Source organism: Sebastes umbrosus, chromosome 4 (genome assembly GCF_015220745.1).
Source record: "Sebastes umbrosus isolate fSebUmb1 chromosome 4, fSebUmb1.pri, whole genome shotgun sequence".
Classification (NCBI taxonomy): Eukaryota; Metazoa; Chordata; class Actinopteri; order Perciformes; family Sebastidae; genus Sebastes; species Sebastes umbrosus.
The window spans coordinates 36,203,904-36,228,595 of record NC_051272.1 but is presented as its reverse complement, the minus strand read 5'-3'; the positions used below and the strand labels follow the sequence as shown (position 1 = coordinate 36,228,595).

General features: G+C 41.6%; 1 protein-coding gene and 1 long non-coding RNA gene across 3 annotated transcripts in view; one reads left to right on the top strand and one right to left on the bottom strand.

Moving 5' to 3' along the window:
- LOC119487029 (polypeptide N-acetylgalactosaminyltransferase 18-like) overlaps window positions 1-24,692 on the bottom strand; it is a 184,265-nt gene that overhangs the window by 119,950 nt on the left and 39,623 nt on the right. The window lies entirely within an intron of this gene.
- On the top strand, window positions 5,482-15,181 carry LOC119487059. 2 transcript variants are annotated; one of them, XR_005206629.1, is made up of 7 exons: window positions 5,482-5,646; window positions 6,229-6,381; window positions 7,285-7,376; window positions 7,585-7,917; window positions 10,670-10,675; window positions 14,344-14,349; window positions 15,171-15,181. It is a non-coding gene; the product is annotated as an uncharacterized LOC119487059 (long non-coding RNA). The 2 variants fall into 2 exon arrangements; XR_005206630.1 differs by lacking the exon at window positions 5,482-5,646 and adding an exon at window positions 5,723-5,867.

Genomic DNA, 24,692 nt, shown 5'->3' with positions numbered 1-24,692 from the left:
CTCTGGTGAACCGTTGACCTTATTTGAACTCATTACTTTGGTTTTCAGAGCCGTAAACTTTGCTCTCATCAAACAATTGATTCCAGCCACAGCCAGGCCGCTGTTTTCACAAAACAAGTCTGGTGGACCCACTGTATGCTACCTGCCTAGTCTAAATATGAGAAGACAGAGTTAGAAACCAGCGAGTGATCGCAGTGGAGCATACAGCAGCTAATAAGCCCCATACGATAGCGTAAATTCTCATATTTAAAGCCCTCTGTGTTTGGATCTTGGACTGTGTTTGCTTTCTCTCATCAGGGCTGTAGACCTGATGAGGCTAATCAGCAGCTATCAGCGGACACAGACATCCTTGCACATTTTACCTTTGTTACTTGGTTTTTGGTTCTTTGTCTTTGTTTTAACAGCATAACATCCATGCAACACATTTTCACACATCCACTCCCTAAACTACTGACTCTACAGATTCCTCCCATACATTCTTTTGACTTTTTACATACTTTTTGGTTAATAAATCACTTTATTTATTCAGCATACACGTGTCTCCCATTTTTGTCACAGTTCTAATAAAACGAAGTGAGCACACGACTGGATAAATGAGACTTGGATTATACTGCACGAGTCGTGTGAGAGTTTGTTAACGGATGTTGCATGCAAGAAAAAAGTTTTCTTCAAGAATTCAAGGTACCTCAGGGTGAGTAATTGATCTACAAATGATCATTTGGAGGGTGAAGTATTCATACCTAGTATTTCTTTATGCTACCATAAATTAATATCAATACTTACTGCATATTTTTCACAAATACAGGCAATGCTGTAAAGGATGTAGGATGTAAAAAAAGAAAACTGAGTTACATTCACAGCGCTTAACATTCAAGAAAAATGGCAGTGGAATATAACTAGAAAACATGAATAGAGCTTGAGTTTGTTTGATACATTTAGAGGCACAAGCAAGGGCAGTTATGAATAAAAGTCAGACTAATATAAACCTGCTCCGAATAAAATGCCTACGTGCTTTCTGTCATTGAGATAAATAAAGGCCTGGCCTAACATTTGAAAAAGTTATGGTATTTTTCTTAGGAGACCAAAACTGAACAAAAAATAGAGAGAGTATTATACAAGACATGATTACAGCACAATAGCACTTTGAATTTCCCTTCATCTCCCAAGATTTTCTTTAATCAATTGCTTCAAAGTAGTACTCATTAGGTGGCCTGACGGAGAACAACGGAACCACAAGAAGGAAACGCAACCGTGTACTAACGTCCTCTTATTTTAGTGATAAAACTATGAAAATATTTGTGACATGCTCAAACATAATGCCCAACAAGTATGGAAGAGTCATAAAGTCAGACTGTGAATGACTTAGTAATGCCAGTTACACAGCAATAGCTAGCTAAAGTTCGTTGACATTAGCTAACATTAGCCACCTAGCGGCAAAACCTGAATGTACCGAATTGATAACTTGTGAACTAAACTTTTCATTTGTAAGACGAAGCTTGTGTTATTTTTTTATTTTAAAGCTGAAGTAGGTGAGATTGGAGCAAATATCATTAAAAAAAGTTATTTTTCCAAAACGTTATATCGTGACAGTAGTTCATGAAACAGGTAGCCTGAAAAAAATCATGTGCCTCTGAGTCCTCCGGTGCTCCAACTACATCTGCAAGATTTCACAGACCGAAGGAAAACAAGCAGTAAGAGCTGATCTGAGGTCTGCTGTCAAGCTGCCGTCTATGAGAGCCGGCTGTCAATCACTCACGAACTCCGACCAAATGCTCAAACTAGGCAGCGCTGATCAAATATGAATCAATATTATGTTAGGTTAATGCCTATTTCTCTCCTCAGATGTTTTCAGAATCATCTTGTAGTGCACGGTTTAGCTGTAAAATGAGAACGTTTTTGACGCGGCCGCCATTGTGAAATCTGTTGTAGGAATGCTCTCTCAATGAAATGAGCTGTGATTGGTCAAAGTCTCCCGTCACGGGCTAGATTTTCTAAAGCCTGAAAACAGAGCCATGAGGAGCTGTAGAAGTTTAGTTTTCTCTCAGAACACTTGAATTACAATATGCTGAAAGGATATTATGGAATTTTTGCCCAATGATGACAAAAATATACTGACTACTGCCACTTTAAAAGTGACATAGTCTTACTTTAACTAGGCTATTGTGCATGTGACCGTACAGTAGCTGCTGGTGTTGTGCATGAAGGGACAGATTAAGGCTGGACTTTGGACTGGACTACGGCTGCCTGACTGGGCTGCTTTGCCTCCAGCTGAGAGTGGCTGATGGGGTTGGTAATGGTAATGGGAGATGGAGCTATGAGCGCACCATGGCGTAATGTTTTCAAGTGATAATTAGGGATCCAAATGTGGGCTGCATGGTTTCAAAGCTACTAGAAAATCAGGATAATGAAGCTCAATCTAGTTATTTGCATTTGCCAGTAGGCTACACTGGATATGGAGTTGGGCTCATTTGTGTCATTACAGCAGATTGAACATTCATACAGTAACAGTATTATAAATGCCAAAGAATGATGTATAGGCTCTTAATAAATGGTGACATGCGGCTGTGCTACTATTTTCCTACTCTTAAAGACCATCTAACAGGGAGCAATATTTACCACTAGGGATGCACCGATACCACTTATTTTCAGACCGACTTTGAGTACAAGTACTTACATTTGGGTACTCGCCGATACAGAGTGCCGATACGAGTACTTCTCTGTGCCAAAAGACCCTCGTTAACATCCAGCTGGAGGCTGTGAGCGACACACGGCAGGCTGGGGAGTCCCACATACGCGGCGACCGGTTCTAGGACGGCTTGGAAAGGATCGGGGCAATGGTGGCTCGCGGCCGCAGCTTTATAGCGCTCCCCGCCCGGACCTCGCCGCACCGTGACAGGGCTCCTTGCTCCCGGTGCGACTGTCGACCAGGAAGGTGTAAAAGGTGCCAGGGGTCTGTGGCGATGTCTGCAACCCACCCGACCCGTCTTGAAACACGGACCAAGGAGTCTAACGCACGCGCGAGTCAGAGGGTGCAAGCAAAACCCTGTGGCGCAATGAAAGTGAGGGCTGACCGCGCCGGCTGAGGTGGGATCCTGGCCCAGCGGGGTCGGGCACACCACTGTCCCGTCTTGCCTGCACCGTTGGGTAGGTGGAGCGTGAGAACCCGAAAGATGGTGACGAGAGGTTAACGTCGCGCTGCTGTAAAGTGGTATCGGTGCCGTTGTATCGGAGCCGTTTTGCGAGTACGAGTACATGAGCACAGTATCGGATCCGATACCCGATACTGGTGTCGGTATCGGTGCATCCCTATTTACCAGCCACCTAATCTAAATGTATTGGATCGACTGGGGGCAGCTCAGAGGGTAGAGCGGGTCGCCCACCAATTGATCGGCAGTTCGATCCCCGGCTCCTCCGGTCGCATGTTGGAGTGTCCTTGAGGAAGATACGGAACCCCAAACTGCTCCTGAAGGTGTGTGAATGAGTATTTAGATCAGATCCTGATGGACATGTTAATTGGCATTGCTGACATGTAGTGGAAAGCGCTTTGAGTGGTCGGAAGACTAAAAAAGCGCTATATAAATGCAAGTCAATCCATTTACTGAGGAGTTTTACCAAGTGGGCACATCCCCAGGAAATTGAAAAAAATAACTCCTCTTTGTGAAATTCTTATTGTTCTGTTGACAGAGGCACTATGAAGTGAATCTTGCCATAACAAGGATTATATTTAGTCTAAGGGAGCACTAAGAATTGAGCACGCGTCACAGCGACAATTTTGCTTCATAGGATGTGGTGACATTTTGAATTAGGGTCCGTTTCCTCAGCAGGCACTTGTCAGACCGTGGTTGGGGGGGGGGGACAAAACAAGCTCCACTAATGGTACTTCACCTTCCCAAAATGTGACAAGTGCCCTGCTGAGGAGAAAGAGCATGAAGGAATTCAAAATGTCATGGCACTTCTAGAAGGAAGCTCAGGGTTTTTGTTCGAATGTAGAGAGTGTTTTTCCGAAAAAATAAAGGTTAAAAATGAGACATGGCCTTGAGTCCTGATAATGTATTGGGTCCCGTCCCGTCTCATTCTGCCCGGTGTCTTATAGCCTCGGCCCTCGGCCCCTCCAGCCATCTGTCAGCCGTGACCTACCGGTGGCATAAACATGGCAGCACACCAAAACTGCAAGAGGGGGGAGGGGGGGAGGATACCAGGCTGGAGACGCAGGGAGAGAGAGAGAGGTAAGGAAACCAAAGGAAAGAAAAAGGAAGGGAAGCAATGAAAGAGATGAGATGAGAAAAACATAACTGAATAAGGGATGAAGGGATGAGTAGACAGTGAAAGAGGGCAGTGAGGAGAATGAATCAGCGAGGAAAGAGCAGAGAACAGAGTGCAGATGTAATCCCCCCTGACCCATAAAGCCTCCAGCTCTCACCAATCTGTCAACTCTGAAAGGTTTTCACATTTATATGAGCTGAAACTGGTGAAAACATGCTCAAGGAAAACCAAGGAACAAATCTTTAAAGCATCAGTAGGCGAGATTGGAGCAAATCTGATTAAAAAAAGTTATTTTTATAAAACAGTCGCTATATGGTGACAGTAGTACATGAAACAGGTAACCTGAAAAAAATCATGTGCCTCTGTGTCCTCCGGTGTCCGGTGAAAACAAGCAGTAAGAGCTGATCTGAGGTCTGCTGTCCAGCTGCCGTCTATGAGAGCTGGCTGTCAATCACTCGTGAACTCCGACCAAACGGTCAAACTAGGCAGCTCTGATCAAATTTGAATCAATATTATGTTACATTAATGCCTATTTCTCTCCTCAAATGTTTTCAGAATCATCTTGTAGTGCACGGTTTAGCTGTAAAAATGAGAAAATTTGTGACGCTGCCACCATTGTGAAATCTGGTAAAGGAACGCCAAGTTCCGGTCACATGACCGGCGCACAGCCAATAGGAACGCTCTCTCAATGACATGACAATGACAGACGTCTAGTTTTCTCTCAGAACACTTGAATTACAATATGCTGAAAGGTTATTATGGAATGTTTTCCCAATGATGCCAAAAATATACTGCCTACTGACACTTTAATGGAACTACTACAACAGGATGCCTTGTACAAACTCAAAATGTAATAACTGAGCATAATGTAATAATTTAAATGTAATCAAAGCACATAATATAATAAAACTACAGATTTGTGCAAAATGTAATAAGTTATTATATTATGAGAACATTATTATATTATCAGGTTGAATAATGTAATAAATTCAGCACATAGTGTAATAATGTTTAAAAAGGAGTACTCTCCTTGTCTTCTTAAAGCACACTGTAAACCCGGATTTTTATTTAAATTAAACTTTTAAGTGGTCATTACTTATTCTTTTATGTTTTATAAGAAACCGTGTCATTACTAAATCAAATCAGTTGTTTGCACTAATCAGCTGAAGTTTGCAGTGTAGTCATGTTAAGCAGAGATAACTTAGTATGTTGTGTTTCTGTAGGAAGGGGAGGGGCCTATTTCAGATTGAAGGTGAGCTGATTACAGAGCTCCGTCAGAGAAGAGGACCGTTAACATCGAGGAGAGAGTCCGTCCTCTCTGCTGTCTGACCGGGTACTCTGAGAGAGCTGTGGGTCTGTTTTTGGAAGCACCGTGGTGGAAAGGTGAGTGTGTCTAATATTTTTCAGGGGAGATTAATTAACGTTTCAAAAAGACCGCTGCGGTGACCACAGGTTAGCTACAGTTAGCTAAAGTTAGCTTAGTGTTAACGTGCCGTTTTCTGTCGGTTCACAGTTGATAACGTTAACGTTTAACTTGTAACTTCACCACCGGTGTGTCCCACACCGCTAAATGTTAGCTAGGGCGACCGACGTTCGGCCGATAGGTAATGTCGAGCCGTCGATGTAGCAGAGCTGTAACACTGTTAGCATGTGGCTAACGCTAGCTGTAATGTAAAGTTACTGATTCAACTGGTGTTAGCTGTTAGCATTAGTATTAGCATTACATCATGAGTGATTGTTTTTGCATTTATAGCAGTAACTTAGCTGACTTTCAAAGGACGAGATAATTAGCTAGTTAAGTTGGTTATTAGTTAAACATTGAGCTAACATTGAGCTAAAAGTGTTCTTATATTCTGTCATTACAGGTTCATCTGAAGAAATGTTTTCTCGTCTCACGCTGTCGCCTCCAGCCACAGCATTATTTTTCTTGAAATGTAATACTGGCTCATTCTCTGTATTTTTCAGGTGGTCATGGAGTTCAACAGGATTGTGGGCAAGAACCTCAAGCAGGAATTCTATGAAAGCATCAATCGGCACAGACTTCGTCTTATCGAAATATTCAGATCCAAGAGCGGGAACATTGGGCAGCAGTTGACACAGCCTTTACAACAGACCAAGGTTGGTTCATACACATTATGCATTGTTTTCACAGCTTATGTAATGACAACATGTCACAGAAAGTGCTACTGTATTAGTTGTGCAGTTAGGGATGTCCCGATACCAGAAATTTAGTAGTCAATACCAAAAACAAAAGTAAATTCCATGTACTTCAACATACACTCCTTTATTACCTTTTGCATACTGGTTTTTGTTACTCCGTGTCCTAACTGGATGCTAGCACCCGACTATCGACTGTCACAACTTCAAAGATGGGTTAATAGTACTTGCTATCTACATTTGTAACCAACTTTTTAAACAGAAAACACACGTTCTATATTGCGTCGCATCCAGCTAGGACAGTGTTAGTTAAACGGGTCATAATACCCCCTCTATTATCTATTCTATTATCTATTTTATTACAAGATTACATTTATAACACGTGTCCAAATGTAATCTTGTAAAATGTAGTTTTTGGAGAGAAACTTGAATAAATCTAGTTGTTTGAAGGAGATGTTTTCACAGCAATATAAAATAGATAATAGAGAAAGAAATATGACCTGTTTAACTTCTCTAAGCAGCTTATAATATAGAATTAAAACTAATGCCAAGAATCATTTTTAATCAAAGCAAATATTTATGTATTTCCTAATCATTTGAATCGTGTATTTTTATGCAAATAACCACTATAGATGACAATAACAAAGGAAAAGGAAGACATTTAGAATTTCTGATGGTGTACACTGACTTTGGGGCAGTTGAAATTATTTTGCTGGATGGTTTCGGGGCGGTGGTGAAAAAAATGCTGTCAATTATAGTTCTTAAAAAGAAAATCGGAATCGGCAGGGCATCTCTACTTTCTTATAACCATTCATTTCTTGTCATTCTAGCTATGTAACGTGTTGTCATTTTACACCCCAAAAGACTACAGAGCCAACTGCTGTTCGGACAATGGTGTCAGAAGGCTTCCCATTGTCCTTGGTGAAAACCCCACAGACTTCTACAGAGCAGCTTTTGTAAGTAACCTCTTACGTTCTTATATGTATCTAAAAGGACCAGAGTTGGGTGATTTGTGTGTTTGTGTAATCTACTCCAGCAGTCATAACCAATTCACACCTCATGTGTCTGACTCTCCTTTGACTAAGCTACATTGCTTAACATTACTGATGGCTATTAAATGAGAAATGTCATGATTGTGCTCTTATGTTTGTATCGTTTATGAAGGATGATGATGATGACTCATTCCGCCACATCGAGATTGGAATCCTCCAGGTTGAGCCTGAAGGTGCTGCGGTTGCATCTTTCCTGCATCTCAGTCCAGCCTCTTTGAAGGTCATCATTGAGGGAGAAGTTGTGATGGACAAAATTAAAGACCTACCTAAAGCGATGTGCCTTCTGTTTGGACTTTCATATGCACTGCATCTCAACTACCCCAAGTCTATGAAGTTCACATTCCAGTTCATCCAACAGGTACCTCTCACATTGGGCCAGAGTGAACTAAAACCAAGGTTACAAACCTTGAAGAACCAGCTTGCAATGTAAAGAAATGCTATGTTGGTCTCAAAGGAGGCCAAACACACACACGCACACGCACGCACACACGCACTCACACACACACACACACACACACACACACACACACACACACACACACACACACACACACACAAACACATACATACACACACAAAATCCATAAGGTGCTCCCATATAAAAAACGTTTGAGCTGTGCCTTTTTTTTATCTACCTGTATCTGTCTGAGTACAAATGTTTACATTCTGTTGCTTGTCTATTGTTATGAGGATGATAGCTCTGTAGCATAATGAGTATGTGAACACTATATGTACAGTATGCATGCTTGTATATGATGTTTAGGTCTTAGATGCAGAGTGAGCTTATCCACCTACTTGTGTTCTACAGTATAGGATGTAGAAGTGTATGTATGTACTTCATTTGATTAATTACACGGCTTTGTTGAATAGTCGATTTCTTTATAGCAGACTGTTGCTATGATTAATATACCGCAGCTACGGCTGAGTTCTGTCGTCGGACATTGTAGTGTTTTTGATTTAAGTAAGTAGCCATGTAATAAGCAGGATAATGTACAGCTAGCGGGTCATTGTTGTGAAATCACCCCGTTACCTTGTACATTACATAGTTAACAAAGTTAACTCTTTTTATCCAGTGAAGTTGGAGTTTTAGAGGCTTTTATACAGTTTTAATGCCTGTCTATATGTATCCAGTCATTCACATGGCTATAGCAGATAATGTTAATGCTGTGTGTTCATATTTCAAACAAGTTTGTTTGTTGTCAATAAAATACATTGTCAAATTTAAATGTATTGTTTCATTTCTTCCCTTCAATACAGTTTATTGAAACAATAAAATCTCAAAATCACAATAGTATAATTAATTAAATTAGAAGAAAATACATTAGTTGTATTAACAAATGACTTTAAGTAGCAATGACTAAAAAGTTTTTTGTCATTTGTTACATATGTTTATGTTTATTTAACTTAAAATAATAATTTCATATAACTTAAGTTTTTGAGTAAAGATTACTAATGTTAGCTTAATTATGTCTACTTGTGCAATTAAGGTTCTAAGTTGATTCAACTTGACCTGTTTAGTTTGACATTATGCCAAAACTTAACTTGTTTAATGCATCCGGTTTCCACGCAAATTTCTAGTAAACTCAACTTATCCGGGTTAAGAGTGCAGAGGAGCCTTCCTAGTTTAAATGACACAAGTGGAGTCCTTCCTTTAAAGCAACTGGACTTTGTCTGTTTGGTCTAGAGCAGTGGTTCTCAACCTGGGAGTCCCGGGATCAAAAAATTTAAAAACATTTTAGGATGTTTTTTACATTACGTAGCCTGTTACAGTGATATAATTAGCCTCAGAACAGATTTCAGTGAGTGTATTTGTGAGACTCAAAGTGTGCATGCTCATGAGTTTCTTATGGGGGATTACCGGCAGGTCATGGGGAGAGAAAAAGTCACGGAACGCATCAAAAATCCACATTGGACGGAGAGTCAGACGTAACCACTCAAAAGATGGGTGGAGTGATTAGTACATTTGTGTTTCTTAAACAGAAAGCACAGGTTTTATACTGCGATATTTACTGAAAACTACATACAATACAGCCAACAGTAGCCTCAGTAAACTTTCAGGTGATCTCCTAGTGATCTCCCTCCAGCCTGCTGCCACCTTATTTAGGTGTTTGTAGTGAAATGAGGAGATATTGTACAGATAACTCCTCATTTCATCTAAACTAATCAGCCGTTCCTCGTCCTTCGCGGCACTTTCACCGCGAGCAACAGGAGTAAATAGAAACATGCTGTCTGACAAAAGTTCAGCTCATAACGCCACGCTACGCAGCGCTTCGTCGCTCGTGGCCAGTGAGGACATTCCAATAAAAAACTGAGCAATCAAACTGATTTTGTAACTGACGCTTACTTGCGTTGCATTCTGCTGGAGGGTGTAATGTGTACAGTAGGCTACCCCCATCCCAATACATTAGACCTCTCTGCGTTCTACACATTATATCCCCTCTAGATTCTTTTTTTTTGTGAACCCCCAACCTTAAAGTTCAAACTGTGCCTATGATCACACCTCCTACAGGATGAATTTAATTGATCCATAATATACAATTACACTTCAATTACGTCTAGGATACTAACAAACTAGTCATTGTTGAACATGGAATAAAAAATAAATGAATGATTGAAATATTGAAAAAGCGACATTCTTATAATATAATATTAACCCTATTTACTGGAAATTCAATATTCATGTTCTTCAAGATTACTCCTAACTGGATAGTTTTGAAGCTAGTTTTGATTTGGAGCTCAGTCTATCATGTAAGGATTTCCATGAGTTTTGAATCACGAGCATAAAACGGGTGCTCTGTTTTTTTCTGCATCAACTTTAAACCTACTTCTGATGAATTCATTTGAAGGATACATTTTGTTTACAGTTTTAAAATGTATGTCTTTATGTAAATGAGGAATTTTAAATATATTTCTGCTTTTCCATAGTTTCTCACTTTCACATCACAGCTTTCACATCAGGGACCCGAGCCTGGATCTGAGTACACTTGTCCCCAAAGTCCAGTTCGTTTGATTAGTGTGAACGCTCTGTACGGTACTCGGGCACGGGTCACTAATCTCACATGACGTAACGAGAAACCAGCTGCCATGCAGAGTAAAGTGGGAGGATGGAAGAGAAGTCAATGTGTTTCATTAGCATTTTGAGCCAATGTTCAGTAAGGCAGTGCCATCGTCTTTTTTCAATGGTTCCCAATGAGGAGAGACTAGTAAAAAAGCACTGCATGCAGTGTATTTTTTCAGAGGACTTTTTTTGTGCGGCCCCTCCGAGCGCTTCTTGTTGAAAATGTCTGAACTTTTCAGAAAGTGACAATATCAGTCAGGTGCAGTCAGGGTGTAAAGAAGTGCTGTCAGATATTATAAAATCAGCAACATGGATGAAGACATCTCTATACGCCTACATCTGAGGATGCTGAGTACCCTTACCAAACCCGAAAGGCTCTGCACAGTTTGTGAAACTGGAGTGTTTACCTCAAACTTGCATCCGCAATACAAAGGGACTCTTAAAAAGTGATCCAGCTGTGCAGGTGTTTACCTGCTGTGACTACTGCATGCTCAGAGAAGAAAACGTGGCTCCGCAACACTCTATCAGAGCAGATTAACTCATCTGTCCATATGACATTTTGGATGATACTGGCATTCAGGCTGTCAAGAGTTCATCAGCATCACTTAGCAGACATCTGCCTACCGCTGCTACACCGTCATTTTATCGTTATAGGTTTGTCAGAGTGACATTAGGGCTATATCCTCATTATGCTGCATTCTTTTATGGACTGTTTTATGAACTATTATACCCTGTTGTGACTGCTTTCAAATAGGACTATGAATAGTGTTGTGTTGGACTCTTGAGTAAACCGCTGGTTTCAAACCTGTTGGGTCACCAGATCGATCAAGGTCGGAACTGGGAGGAAGTGGAGAGCACAGGAGTGCGTCTGACCAGGTCCAATCCCAGCTTCATCACAATAAAGTAAACTGCTCAGAATTCCAATGTACTTAGGTGCAAATGGCAAATAAAACTCTTGAACCTTGAATGTGCTGGTTGGAAGTGGCGTCAGGATGGGAAGGGCCGGGTAGTATTCTAAGTAGGGATGCACCGATACCGATACTGTGCTCGTGTACTCGTACTCGCAAAATGGCTCCGATACAGCGGCAGCGATACCACTTTACAGCAGCGCGACGTTAACCTCTCGTCACCATCTTTCGGGTCGTCACGCTCCACCGGCCCGTCTCACCCGCACCGTCGGGGAGGTGGAGCGCTAGCCCAGGATCCCACCTCAGCCGACGCGCGACGGCCCTCACTTTCATTGTGCCATGGCGTTTTGTGTGCACCCTCTGACTGGCGCGTGCGTTAGACTCCTTGGTTTGTGTTTCAAGACGGGTCGGGTGGGTTGCCGACAATGCCACAGACCCCTGGCGCCTTTTACGTGGGCCGAGGCACGACGCGGTTGGGGAGCGCTGTAAAGCCACTCCTGTAGAGGGATAGTCAGCAGTAAAAAAAACTGCAGCCAATGAGGAAGCCAACTGGATTTGTCAAGCAACTGAAGAAGCCGCAGCAGCACCTACGATCATCTAGGGGGGCTTCTTGCCTCTGCTCAAGACTAGCAGCTGATGGTTGACCTATGAGGCAGCCCAAGTTTCCAGACACCATTGCAGAGACCACACTCAGGCCAAACATGGTCCTGATGTACAAAACAGAAAGGCAAGTGGTCTTGCTGGAATTGACTGTCCCCTGGGGGGAGGACAGGATGGAGGAAGCCCCCCAGGACAAAGATAACCAAGTATGCAGACCAGGCGCTGGAGCCGAGGATGGCGTGTACTATATATGTGCCCATGGAGGTTGGCTGCAGAGGTTTTGCTGGCCAGTACCTATGCAGAGCCTTCAAGCTCTTCGGCATTACTGTGACATCAAGATGGCTGTGGATCATCTGACTGATGTATGGACAGCTTAGTGGACAATGAGAAAGATAAGCAGACACGCACCCCCTGTGTTTGAGTAGCCCTCTGCGTCCTGCCTCACCAGTCTCCTGTTCGCCTTTAGTGACATGACACCCTGCCTTGGATTGCCAGACAAGCTCTCATTCTATCAATCAGCTGTAATGACTTCAAGACAAACCCTGCCTGCAGCGTCTCACTGGCTTTGGTCTCCCTCTTGCTTCTCGCCTCTTTCTTTCTTTCTCACACTGCCAACTCAAGTGTCAACATGAAGCTTCTCTTCCTCCTTCTCTTATTTCTTCTTGCACAGCATTTGTCTGCCTTTCTTTCTTTCTTTCTTTCTTTCTTTCTTTCTTTCATCTGTCTTTTGAAGAGAAATACTTTTGCATTTGAAACAACTTTCCATTGCATATGCCTCACTGTGTGGGGAGTCCTCTTTAGCCTTTGACTTGATAATCAGCTCAGTGCATACAGTACGTCATAAAATAATAAAATACATCATTAAATAAGCAGGTACTCTAATCATGTGCAAGTGCAAATCTAATTCAACATCAAGGTTTTAAAATGTCAGACATTTCAGTGTCTCACTCTCTTCAGCAAATCTCTCCACAGCAGCAGAGTGCCTGAATGGTTTTAACTTCATCTCATCTGTACTGGAGGTATGGCTAATTAACCTCTTTTGCCCCTTCTCTAGAGAGGGATGGCCTGAAGGAAGAGGAGCAGGCCAGCAGAGAACAACCTGGCCTGGGAGGATGGCAACCCACAACCCCCTGAGTTGGATAGAGGGAGGGGTAGAAAGAGGGATGGGGATTAGAGGAATAGACAGAAAAGGCGCTACTAGCATAATTCATGAAGAGATAGCTGATGGTGATTAAAAGGTTCCATACTTTTGTTCTTTCCAAAACAAATTAGGTGTAAAAGAAGAGAAGAAGAAATATTTTCTTTGTGACAAGAGGTAACAGGGTTTATGGGAAATGCGGTCTTGCAAAGGAGTCAGTTTGTCTTTCTGTATTTTAAATATCCATGCATACCATGCCGTGACCATTACAGGCAATGTTACAAATGGTACTAGAATGGCGGAGAATCGGAGAGCACAGACCTCCGCCAAGGTGCCTGACTTTAAAAACAGATTACAGATCACAGCTGGCGGTACCGTGAGGTGGTCGGCTTGTTATTAACACGGTGTGTTTCCGTGTAACGTATCGGCGGATGCCTCTCTCATTCAGCAGCCTTGTTATGTCTGTATAACGTTAAACTACGTTGTCTCTCATCCTGTCATCTACCGCTTTTTTCTTTCTCACCGCGGACGGCCAGCAGCTCCCGCACACACATCCACACATGTATTTCTCTGCTCTCGGAAGGAGGCGTGGTCACACGTCATCAACGCGTCATCAGTCACACTGCGCATGTGTTATACCCCGAGGTCTTAATACTCAGGCTGATCGGAATCCTTAAAAAAATTTGGCCTTTGGCCTTGGCGGAGGTAACTAGAATGGCACTCGGAGAACGCAGACCTCCGCCAAGGTGCCTGACTTGAAAAACAGATCTTTGGCCTTGGCCCATGGCCTTTGGCCTTGGCGGAGGTAATGAGCAGGACTGCTTTTTGGCAATCATTTTGCGTCAATGTGACAAACTAATTTGACTAGTCAAGTCTTAAAGGTAATGCTGGTAGTGTTGTTCAAATACATTTTTTGTTATATTTGTTGAAATCTTCATTACATCCCGACAGCAATAAATAAATCAAATGCTCTGACAAAAAAAAAAAAAATGTGGTTCTGTGGCTGTCGCAGAACTGTAATAAACCCGTCAGATCATTTCATTCGGCCCGAATAAAATGATTGGACGGCTACCTTTCTATCTATCTACCTACCTACCTACCTTCCTGTCTACCTGCATGCACTCACTGCGCAACACCAGAGTCTTCCACCAGCTGCTAGCTTGACAGCTGTGAGTTGCAACAGCAGTTGGTTGTTTACATTCATACATACATACAAACATTGGAGGGAGGTCTGAAGGGACGGACTGTCAGTGTTGATGACTTGACGACTTTTTCTCTAGATTTAGGGACTTTTGAGCTGGTGCTGCTTGCTACTTTCATTGGAAAAGAGTTGGCAGCACTGGTCTCGGTAAAAATCTAGTGTACTCTTGTTCATTTCTCAGTATTACCAACCCAACTTTAACCCAACTACTGATATTTAGCCTCCCGACTGAGGCCGGAGGAAACAGGGGAGACACCAGAGTTTTGGTCGGAGACAATAACGTTTCTCTCTGCGGAGCAGCGTCACTTCACAAGACACGGGAAACCTCTGTTGGTCTGGAGGAGCTGCAGCATTTATTTCTGCACAAATGTCCACTGTACATTCACTAGATATTCTCAGAGCTAAACTAACTCTTCTGCAGTGTGGAGTGTGCACGCATGCATGTGAGAGTGGAGCGAAAGAGCGAGAACGAGCGCGGTGTGTGAGTGAAGGCAGGCAGAGGAGCAGAATACAGCAGAGACTCCGGTCCTGGAGACCGAAACTACGGTCTCCCCCGGGTCCTCCAACCGCGGCCAACACTGTTTAACAGACGGGCTTCACTAGATACAACCAAGAGGTTTTGGTGCTTCTGTGTAGTTTGTGTTGGAGTCTGAACATCGTAGCCAAACGCGAGCACACATGGGACACCGACCCACAATGATTTATATGTGTAAGAAGTTACAAACAGTCCCTTTAAAAGAAGGCCTACTGGACACCAGCATCCATACAAATTGCTGCTGAAAACCAAATAGAGCTGTGTGCTGCACAATTATTGGTGATTCATGTGGTCTTATACAAAGTCTAGACAACAACCTTATGGCATACACTGACAGAATGTTTGGGAGCTGAAGAGGAATTGAGTGGTTTGTGTGTGTGTGTGTGTGTGTGTGTGTAGGGGGGCTTCACTTATTACCCACTTGTAAACCACATTAGGTCTGTCAAAACACACACACACACACACACGCACACACACCGAGTGATGTATTTGTGGTTAGATTACTAAAGACAGATGGTATATGGAGGATGCTTATTTATGCAGACTACACATGTTTGAGATCCAGCGAGTAATTGCAGTGTGTGTGTGTGTGAGACTATTTTTATTTCTCTATGAGGATGTCTGTGTGTGCATCTGGGGATTGTATTTGTACAGCTGTGTGTGCTTGTATTTGTGTGTGTACCGTACGCGTATAGCAACAGTAATCCAGTGTTGGTTTAGCTCTGAGAGTCCCAGTCAGGGGCAGAGCAATAAATCATTATAAGAGTGTCTTTGCTTCTTGACTTTATTTGAAGAAAGGGCAGCTCGGGCCATCATTCATATTTTGTGTAAATGAAAATCGACATTTCATCCCTCTGACACAACCTTGGGGGTTCGCCTTGGTTTGCTGAGTGGTTTCTAAGTGTTTGTTCCGCCGTGCTTGACACGGTCTTCTTCCAAATTTTCCTCTCGGCTGCCTCTAAAAGCCCGGAGAGAACCTGAGAAATTCACCTACTGTATAAGGCAACAGCATTGCTGCTCGAGCACGAACAACTTATGGAGCCAAACATGTACGTAGAAGTGTTTTGTCTGCACACAAAACATTCTAAAAACATCCACATCTCAGGAGCCTAAAGACAGAAAAGCCAGATCAGGTCAGAGCCATGCAGTGTGCAGACAGTAGCAGATGGGATATCCATACAGCACGCTTGTTTTCAGTCCTGTTTCAGTGGATTCTGCATGGCAATAACACTGTTTGATTTGGTTTGATCAAAATGCTTCTGCAAATTTTGACTGACAAATATGCCGACCTTTCTCTTTAATGACAGGGGATAATGAAGGAACTAGACTCACTGAACTGCTCAGAAGTAAATAAAGTAAATGAAGTTACCTTCATTAAAGCCTCTTCCGTTGGGCAATATCAGAATCAACATCGATCCAATCTAGCTGCATCATTTGTTGCTAATTAGTGTCGATGCTTTTAAATTGCACTAACTTGTTGCAGCTATCAGGAGCCATCTGTCCTGCCACTGCTCTGAAGGTAAGTGCTAAAGCAACAATAACTTAGTGCTTATTATTATTTTCAATTTCTATAATTCAAAACAACAAAAAAGGGAATTTAACAGTATTTATTAGCAGAACCGTATCAGTCATCAACTCTTTAGCATTTTCTACTAATGATTTTCTTCCCTTTCTACTAGCAGGAACATATTTTGAGCAGCAGAGAACCTTGTTTATTGTAAACTGTGTTTAATCTAGCAGCACATTTCAGTTTAGTTTTATTGTCCCACTAGGGAGAAATTAGGCTTGCAGCCACGATAAGTCAACAGCCAACATAAAAAACAAAACATAACAATACATATCAGACAATACGTGATCTTTTTAAAAAAGAGCATCCCCCCAGAAACAGACGATAGCTTATGATGAGTGAATCTGTCAGTACAAAGTTCATTTGATGGAGTTCAGCAGGCTAATGGCTACTGGAACAAAGGTTGCCTTAAATCTCTTAGACTCAATCACAATGTCCACACTCAATCACAGACTTTGAGATTCGTTGTCGCAAAATCCGTGAGGGTTCAGGGCTGTCCCACTGTCAAATCGTCAAGTTCTTGAGGGCTCCCTCTCACAGTCATTTTGCGCCCATTATGAACACTTTCTGTATGACTGTATTTGAAACCGCATGCTATACTTGTAGTATGTAGTATGCGAGCAAAAGCAAAATCTCCAGTATGCCAAAAGTGCCCTGAAGTCTACTGATTCGGTAAAAATCTCCAGTATGCATCTCTATATCACCTACTGTATCCCACAATGCAAAGCGCTGGAATGCTACAGGATACGTTACAACATCAACAGCAGCTAAAAACCTAAAAATCGTAGCTATTTCATCACTAAATACACTTCTGAAAATTTTCGAGGCGAGAAATCAACTGTGTAGATTTTGAATATTGACAGTTTTACAATATTAGATGGCGAATCGAACATTTGCTCAGAGGTTTTCAGAGTTTAGAAGCTCCACAAACTGCCGTGAATGCTAGCTAGCGCCTGCCGGGGTCACATCCTCACCAACCGGTCAGTCATTCTCACAGACCGCTATGAGCTGGAGCTCTCTAGAGACCGGTCTGTAGACGAGAGGCTTTCATTTCCTTGTCGACGGATAGTTTGTTTAAATATCACAACACAAATGTTCGTTATAAATTAACAAGAACCTGTGATTATCTGCCATTTTGGAGTTGAAAAGCTCCACAATCGCCCGCCGGCGTAGCTCGCTGAAGAGCCGGCCAGTGACAGACCGGCTACAGAGCAGCAGGAAGTGGCGAGGGAAGAGGCGAGGGAAAGAGCAGCCTTTGACAGGGCAGAGAGATTCCTGCTGAGACAACATGACCCTTTTTAACATTCCTCTAATATCTGGAGGGAGATCAGTCCACTGTTTTGTTTCTGTAACTGAAAAAGCAGTTGAAAAAGCAGAGTAAATGTTGTGGCTCAATGTTTTATATTTTCCTTCTCCCCTCGTTGATGATCCTGTTTGTCTCACTTCACTATGAGCTGTTAAAATAAATAGTTTAAACCTGCAGTATCTTATCAAGTAAACAAACAGAACATAAACAACAAAATCACAGTTATATTTTTGGATAATATTACAATAGTGGCACGAGTTTGTTTTTTTGTTCAGTGCTTTAAGAGCTGGTTTAAAGGTTAAAGCCTGGTCTAACACACTGCAAAATACGGTACATCGCTTTAACCGTTGCATACTCGGGGGATATGGGTCAGTATTTGCTTATCTGCAGAGGGATTAAGATTATGTCAGTAATCTGGAATGCACAGATGGGTGAGTGGTCCACCACCACACCACCCCACCCCACCCCCCCAAACACACACAAACACATTCATGATTGCAAATTTCCCCATTGTGGGACTAATAAAGGAATATCTTATCTTATGAACAGATATATGTGCCATGTCAACTCAAAGCCAAGGTTAGAGAATCAGAACAGCAAATTGTACAGTCATCGCATATCCAGCACAGCAACAGGTGATTTCGAACTTTGAATTAGTTTCAAAGCATTATTATTATATCCGCCAAAAGTGGTTTGGGCTCAACACACACAGCACCCGTGATATTATTTTTCATCCTCAGTGGCAGGGAGGGCTATGGGTACCGGGATAGATTTATACCAGCATGCGGATTTCCCAAGTTCTGAATATGGTGAACAGGGTCTGAAATAAATTTTTTTCACTGCCTGCCACTGTGGCAGGCAAGTATTTTTTTTTTTGACTGCCACTCGGAAGTTTTATCTGCCACTTTTGAAATCCATGCGCTTCATGAAGAAATAACATTTTAGATCTGATGTCATTCAATGTTCAATATATTTAACATAAAAAACATTATATACATGGTAAATTACAGTGTTCCAATTACACCGTGGAGGGAGGGTAATGTACACAGTAATGTACTGTACTTAGTTATTGTCATCTATAGTGGTTATTTACGTAAAAACACACAATTCAGATGATTATGATTATTTAAATATTTGCTTTGATTCAAAAAAAATGTTTTATGAAGTTAAACAGGTCATAATTCTATCTCTAATATTTATTTTGGATTTATTGAAGTTTCTCGCCAAAAACTTAATTTTACAAGAATGCATCATGATGACGTTATAATTTACCTTCACCCAATGGTCATTTGGCTGAGCAGACCATGAACGTCTCATAATAATAACTCAATGGCACCGCCGTTAACGTTAGTAGCTCCGCTATTTATCCAAGCAGGACGGTGCTGCGCACTGGCTGCTAACAGCTAATGTTACTAAATCTCATCCTGTTGATTTCAACACAGATTTGTTGTTCACAGTGAAGCATTATCAGGGAAAAATAGGCTCCTCAGGTTTAGTACGGCCATGCTGTTGAGCGCTTTTTTTCTCTCTCCGCCGTGGCTCCGGTCCTAAACAAACTGAAACTTGATACAGCGTGCGTACACGTCATTGTGCAGCGTAACTTTGGGAAAGCACCAATAAGAAGAGTCGATAGTCACGGAGGCATGAGATGCCAAGAAATCGGACAAGTATTCCTGTTCTCTATTCCCATCACTAGTGTTTTCCCTGCCTGCCAAAGTGGCGGCTGTCCTGATGATTTCACCCGCCACTACCAACAATTTACCCACATTTGGCGGGTGCTAATTTCAAACCCTGATGGTGAATAATGATGATACGGATGTTAGGGAGCTTGCTCAATCCTCCCTGTTTCTGGACCTACGGAAACACGAGGTCCCACTGGCCCAGGGAGTCAAAGCCCCACTTCCTTGGATTCAGAACCCAGTGGGAAACTCAACACCCACTGCTGGTTTTGGGGTCTGGTCAGATTGGCTGGATCTGAATGATCTCTGTGTCCCAACTGGAATGTCCCTGGAGTGGTCGCAGTCTGACTCTGGGACTGTGAAGGTCTCAGAGGACATCATGACCGACCCCCTAATCTCCATCGAGGCGACAGCCACATACGGTGGGCACAGTCACCTGCTAACACCTACAGGAATCCAGCGAACTCATACGGATTTACACCAGTATCAACAACAACACTGGACAGTACTAGGGGATGCACCGATACCACTTTTTTTCTGACTGTGTACAAGTACAAATACTTACATTTGGGTATTCGCCGATACCGAGTACCGATACGAGTACTTCTCTGTGCCAAAAGACCCTGGTTAACAGCCAGCTGGAGGGTGTGAGCGACACACGGCAGGCTGGGGAGTCCCACATACGAGGCGGTGCGCCGCGACCGGCTCTAGTTGGCTTGGAAAGGCTCGGGGCGAAGGTGGCTAGTAAATCAGGTACATCTTTCTGCCAATACAAGACGTTCTCACTCCCAACTCGTTTGGAAAGCGCCCCCTGGTCATCAGAAACTGACGCACAGAGGCACCCTTTAGCAACAGTGTGTGAAGAACCGGGCTTTCAACTAACTCCGATGTAAACCTACCCGTGGCGTTATTCGACGGTCAGAGCAAGTGATCTAGTGTTAGTAGTGTGAGAGTCAGCTGAGGGCTGACTCTCACACTACTGTGTGAGAGATGTGTCAAATAAACACACAATAATGTTTGCTACCCCTCAGTTGTCAGTAGTTATTCGTTACCTATTTTTAATAGCATAAACCCTGATTTTCAGAGGAGGAATATAACTAAGTAGGCCTACATTTACTCAAGTACTTTACTTAAGTACGATTGTGATGTTCTGGTACTTTACTTAGTATTTCCATTTTATGCTACTTTATACTTCAACTACAGTACATCTCAAAGAAAATTCTTGTACTTTTTACCTCACTACATACGTATTACAATACATATTTCAAAGCTTTAGTTACTAGTTACTTAGCTTATTTATTTTTTGTATCAATATAATATAAGCCACCCAGCACAGTAGTATACTGTATCAAGTAATGAAAATGAGCTCCACCTTTACCAGCTGGAACATTAAAGTGATGTGTACATCTAAATGTATGTATATATATGTATATATATATACTGTATACATATGATGATTCAATGCCTTGTTCTCACTAGCACCGCTCCCTCTCTTCATTCACTCTATAGCTCGCTCGACCACTGCTAGTTCTCTCTCTATGCTAGTTGAGAAAATGTTGCATATACCTGCATATACCTTTAAAAGTGGTCAATACGGAGTAAAAAATTGCCTCCACAGGACTCTCAAAATGGCAACGGCTGAGCCGCTGGCTCGCAGCTAACAGTGCTAACAGCATAGACAGTGAAACTGTATGGCAACAGTGCCGACAGAGCTAGCAATGTCAACCTGGGGGAAACCTGGAGGGTGGGTTCTATGGCGTAATCAGTGGTAGCACATTGCAGAGTAGTGGCCATAAGCTAGCCAGTGGGGCGCGCTCACATGCACTAACATGCATTGACCTGCACTAAAATGCACTCGCGGCCGGCCCGGCTATGTCAACAAAGCACAGAAAAGCTCCGATTACAACACACACACAAAGACACTCAGAGGTTAAATTGGTTAAATAAAAAAAAACTTAGATCTTTACTTGAATGAAAATAGTAATAGTATAAAATACTAGCTACAAGTAAAAGTCCTGCATTCAAAATATTAAGCTACTCAAGTAAAAGTACACAAGTATTATCAGCATCTACTTAAAGTACAAAAAGTAAAAGTACTCATTGTGCAGAATAATGTATATTATTGTATTATATGTATTGATACATTAATATGTTCATCACTTTAATGTAGCAGCTGGTAAAGGTAGAGCTAATTTTAACAACTTATATACTGCTAGGGAGTTTAATCTGTAATAATACATTGTCATTTATTAGTTCATTACATTTTGTATTAATTACCTGAATCTACAAAGTAACTAAACTTAGTTGTTTAAGAGAGGGAAAAAGATGGTATCGGACATGTCTAATTTTAAACACGTGGACAATTCATTTTACGCAGGAACACGACCTATCATGTGATATATTTGACCAATTGCACATGTTGCAAGGTGTGTGTGTGTTTTTGAACAACTTCACCCTGTTCAGCCAGCAGACCTGTGCACACACAGCGCCTAATATTCCAGCAAACATGTCCTCTTCAATTTTCCCTTCACATTATTTCCTGTCATCTCACACTCCACTCCCTAATTTATTTTGCATAATCATCATCTCACTCTCTTTTAATCTCTCACCCTTCCCCCTGTTTTCATCCTCAGCTTCCCCTCCTCTCTCTTGTTTATCTCAAGCAAAGGAAGATGCAGACCTCCTGAGCCTGGTGAAGGTTCACAACCTCCGTTTGCTGTCAGGAGCCATCTCCTCTTGAGTTCAATGGAAGCCTGAAACACTGACAGCTGATGTGTTGGACATGATCTTAGGGACCCCTGCCAAGCCTAATCATGTCTCTGAATCTTCTAGCTGAACACACACACAAACACACTTCTCATCCGCTATTCCATGCTATATACTTGGTGGATCCAACCAAGTAATCCTTTACTATGGAGATTAACTAGCATAGATAATGTTCTCTGCCGCAGATTCCTTATATAATGCATCATCTAAATGTATACAGCCCGGTTGCACCAAATGGCGTGTGAGTAGCATGTCAAGTCATTTTGCATGCAATAACAACACCTTTGTTGCTTTCGGCGTGTCATTTGTACGCCATGTAGTCTGTACTGACTGCAACGCAAAGCGATCCACGTAAATATGCTACACTCAGAGATCAGAGCTGGTGACGTAGAATAAAAAGCGAGATAGACTGCTGATGGTGGGCGGGAGGGTGGCGGATGGGTCCAACAAACCCAGGACTTTCAACCAGGAGACCGCTGTTCATGACCCAAAATGTTGACTTATTTTAAAGTTACGTTAGTGATGTGTTTTCTCTACTTTTGTTATGTTTTTTAGGTACATATTTAACTTAGTTTACTGTCTGTATTGCAAACTGAAATTCTCCAAGATTCCATCCATGACCGAGATTCAACCCCATCCTACAAAAAAGCCCTAGGTGAGTGGAAGTCATTCATTGAGTGAGTCTTTTTCTTGGGGTTCGTCTGCCTTTTTCTTTCTGACTCTTGTCTGATGAAGTTGTTTCAGAAAAGGTTAGTCAAATGTTGGCCACATGTTTGTTGGCGTCGATTTAAAGTTGTTCCTCTGGGATACTATGCAAACCAGCAGCAGGAATGTTGTTTTTTATATTGTTACATGCACCTTTTGAGAGTAGCAACTGGAATGTAATGCTATTGTTATGCTGTTAGAGTAACTGAAAAATGCACTTTTTTAGAGTGGCAGCTTGAATGTTATGTATTTCGTCCTGAATTGTTTTAATAAAAAATGATAAAAATAAGAATGCTTCTGGTGGCTTAATTTAAGACAAAATTGCTTGTTGGTAAAATGCTTTTTGAAGAAATTGTGTCTTATTTTCAGCAATTGTTTTGCTAATTATTATTCTTGGAGTTGAGGTTTAAATTCTTAAAGTCAGCTCAATCAACAAAGCAAATGTTCTGTTTGGAGAAAATGTGTCCTATTAAAAGCTTTTTTTACTAATTGAAAATCTTAATTAAGGTGTAAATTCTTAAATTAAGTAAATACATCTTAAAGTTAGCTTAATCAAGAAAGCACAAAGCTCATTTTAAGTAAACATTTCTTACATAACAGTTCCTTTGCTTGTATTAAGCTAAATTTTGGCCTATTTTACTAGTTTTAAGACACATTACAATCTTAAAGTGTCTAGATTTATAGTCTAGTTTTAAGAATTCTAGCCAAGCAAAATTTGCTTACCCCATTGGCAGATTTTCTTTTTGCTCAAAACAAGAAAATTTGTCAAAACCTAAGAATATTTGGCTTATTTCTAGTAGGGCTGATTTTGCAGTCTGGACATTGAGAGTTACTCAATGGAATTCATATTTTCCTTTTTAAAATATTGAAAAATTTTAAACAAATAAAAAATGACATCAAAAGCAATACAGCTATAAAACTGCAACTATTCACTCTCAATTTAATTATACCCCTGCGACAACGTAGTCGGTATACAGGTATATAGCGATCCGCGTGTCCGTCCGTTCGCGTGTCACAGTTTTGTTTCCGGAGCAGAACTCGGAAACTATTTAACTTAGGAACTTCAAATTTGGTATGATAGTTGACAGTGTGGTTTAGTCGTGCATTTTGGGGGTTAGAAGTCCAGGGTGCCCAAAATCTTTGAAATTTTGGCCAAATACTGAGATTTTTTTTACTTCAGTTTCGTTTCCGGAGTAAAGCTCGTTCCATTACTTCCAAAAGGGCAAAACCTTTGGCCCTACTTTAGTAGGGGTCAAGCAGTGAGCGGGGGTATGTGAGCCATGCTCACTTTTGCCTTGCTTAATTAATTTGCATCATGAAATTTAGAAGTATGTATTTATTGATTAAGAGCTGCATAGTTGGCTAGTTATGATAATAACGACTAACTGCTCATATCTGACTGACGACTGCTGAAAGTGTTCTTCACTTTACCTGCTTATTTTAACGTTAGCTTAACAGACTGACACGACTAGTGCCAAACCCTGAAGGTCCAGATTCTAAACTCATAAGGTAATAAGCTTAAAATGATATTATGTGCTTAAAAGTTTAATGGGAAATAGCAACAGCTCTGTTCAACCACTTTTTGTCATTTACACTCTGATGACACTACTGCTGCAAGCTAACATTCTAAAATTGATTATGTAGAAAAAGACAGGCCACTCTCTTGGTCTTTTGGGAAAAGCAAAAAGGAACAATCCTCTCCTTATTATTGTCATACATTTCAGCCAATACACACACCAGCATGCAGAGAGAGACAG